The sequence below is a fragment of the Phyllostomus discolor genome, chromosome 4 (assembly GCF_004126475.2).
Source record: "Phyllostomus discolor isolate MPI-MPIP mPhyDis1 chromosome 4, mPhyDis1.pri.v3, whole genome shotgun sequence".
Taxonomy (NCBI): domain Eukaryota; kingdom Metazoa; phylum Chordata; class Mammalia; order Chiroptera; family Phyllostomidae; genus Phyllostomus; species Phyllostomus discolor.
The window spans coordinates 185,694,078-185,697,060 of NC_040906.2; positions in this window are offsets into that span (position 1 = coordinate 185,694,078).

A 2,983-nucleotide genomic window follows, 5' to 3' on the forward strand; every position below is an offset into this window, starting at 1 on the left:
AAACACTTTCTTTTCCATGTTTTATAAAACTCAAGAGCTTTGCATAATAACCACATGCATGCCAAATGATTTTGCAAACCGTAAAATATGAAAAAAGATGAAATATTATATAAGAAAATCAATGAGTCAAAAAAATTCGTCACTGGACAATTAGGTTTTGCTTTCGTCAAAAGAAATGTTCCAAGAATGTTTTCACGTGTTCAAATAAAACCCACTTGACACTCTCACAAATGTTTGGGGGGGGAAGTTTGTCTACTCTCATATTTACCATTTCTCTCAACTGTAACACAGATTTCTTCTTCATGAGTGGTGCATCTTATACATAAAAAGTAAATGATATCTGCAAATAAACCTGGTGCAAGATTACATTGTCTACTAAATATTTCTAGTAGTGTATTGATCATTACCAAAGTGAGATGAGTGAGATTTGGGCTTTCCTTCGATTTTTTTTGTTAACTTCAATAATGGTTTTTTAGAAGCAAATGGAATGTTTCTGTTTTACTTCAGACATTTTGAGGTTTGCTTGAAGACCTGCTGGATCCTTTTACAAAAGCTACCTGTGGACCCATCCTGGAGCTCGCAGTAACGTCACAGATGCCAACAATCCAGGGCTGCACGGAGCAAGGCGGGCCGCGCCCGAGAAGCAACGTGGAAGATAGCAATCATCGGGTCTATTAACGCGGTTCCAAATCGTCCAGACCGGCACTCAGGATTCCCAGTAATTCCCAGTGTTAGCCCCGCTAAGGGACAAGTTGATGGGGCAGAAGGTGGGGAGAGAAATGACCCTGGAAGCAGCAGAGTGTTGGTTTTACGCCCGCTGGGTATCTGTTACAAGTGAATTTCCGCTGGCGCCAGCAGGTATTTTGAGCAGGCATCCAGAGGGATCCCAGAGGGGAAGGATGAGAGTGAGGGAGATGGAGCCCTAAGTTTGGGGATCAAAGCTTTAAAAACCTCGGAGGAAATCGGTAAGATCCGGTTTGATTGGGCTTAAAGCTTCAAGTGGGATGCGGAAAATATTTCAAATTTCTGAGGCTTAGAGCAGCAGGGTTAGGGGGCGGAAAGATAGGGAGTAAACAAGAGCCCAGGGGGGAGATCTTCGCACCAGGCCGAGGAGTTAAAACTCCAGATAAGACCACTGAGAAGACGAGAGGCCTCGCCCTCGTTTTTTAACCCAAGTCCCCAGAGGGCAGCTCCTGCCCAGATCGCGCAGATCTCGCCAGCCAGCGTGGTGAAGCGGGGCTGCCACGCTCCCAGTGGTCCCACATCGCTGGAAGCGAAGCTGAGGCTCCAGGGCCGACCAGGGGCGCAGACGTGCGCGCAAAGGCCACGGCCGGTCTTCCCTGGAGGTCTGGGAGAAGAGCCATTAAAGCCCGGCTGCCCGCTGAAGCGCTCAGTAAAAGTGACTGCGATTTATTTGGATTAGTCACTATAAAGGTCCGGGAAGACAGCTATTTATCCGACGCTGGGCCTTGACAAATTGGGCAATGCGAGAGAGGACAGTCCCTCTGACCCAGGCAGTGCTTCGGCTGAAAGCACGGTCCTCCCACCTGCTCCCGACTCCAAGGGGGCGCACCACGCTGGAAACGCGTGTCTCCACCTGCGGCCGCACTCTGCCCTCCAAGGTGCCCTCTCCTGGCTGGAGGGGTTCGGGCTGCAGCCCGCAGGCCTTTCAGGGATTTCCGCTCGCTCTCCGGCGTCACCTTACCGCCGCGTTTCAGGGAGGTCACCAAACCTGCGATCTGGCCGGGTTGCCCTGCAGGTGGCCAGTCCCGAGCCCACCCTGGAGGATCCGCCTTGGTAAAAATCGTTTGGTCTGGCAGCATCCGGGTCATATATCACAAGGGTCATTTAGAAGTCTTTTGGATTTTTGTAAAGCACTGATATGATTTGAACCTGATATGTAATTCCACTTAATGTGGAATGCGACCGTGATGTACTTACTGGTTCTTAACTGAAGATGACTTAGACCTTGGGGTCGTTGAGTCTGCAGCAGATCCGCTCCAAAAGCCTCCAACCCCGCATACCTCTAACGAGGAAAAAAAAAAAAAAGAAAGAAAAAAACAAGCCTCCAAATTCATTTTTTCTATATGTCGGGACGTGTTTTTTCTCTTAATTTGTCATTAATATATAAAAATTTGAACTCAAGGTCTTTAAAAACAAGACTTTTGAACTAAGCACCAACCCACAAAGATAAATAGGTAAACTGCTAATGTGAAATGCAATCAAAAAGAATTGTTTTTCCAACAGTGTGCTGCTTTTAATGTAACTTACTGTCGCCTTGGGTTTAAGGTCAACACTGTATTATCAGGTAATGCAAAAATGTAAGGCTAGACACCTAATAAATACATAATTCTGAACAGGAACTCAGAGTACTGGTGGCAAGTAAATCTGATCGCTTTGTCTTTGGATCTGAAACAGCCCCGTTGGGACCATCGCTTAAAAAAACAAAACAAAACAAAAAACACTGCATCAAGCAACAATGTTAATTTCTTTCTTTGTTTGCCTTTATTTTGGTTAAAGACCTAAAACTCGGAGAGAGATTCGAATACGTTCTTTCTTATTCAGTAAAAGAAATTGGATCCCTTCAGCTAAAAGATGAAAGTTCAGTGTGGCCAGAAGATGAGGGTTTTAGCCCTTTTGATGGAGACTATTTGAACCCGAAAATTTTGCGTGGCTATCTATCTTGCTAAAAGTCAGGGCGAGATAAAGTGTAATCTGGCTCTGATTTCTGCTGGAAAGAAAACATTGAAATGACTGCTCATTTATCACCGTGCCCGCCCTTCCCCCTTCCACCTTGGCTTAATTGACAAAGTAACACCGAGCTGTTTGTGTCTTCCCTTCACTGTTGGAAATGAAATCAACCCCGTTGAAGGGAGAGTTCTATCCGGTTTAGCTTGTAAAGAAATCATAAGAAAAAAGTATAGGGAACGTTTGTAAAACATCTACCACCAGCAAGAATACTGGAGAACCATAGAATTCTGTG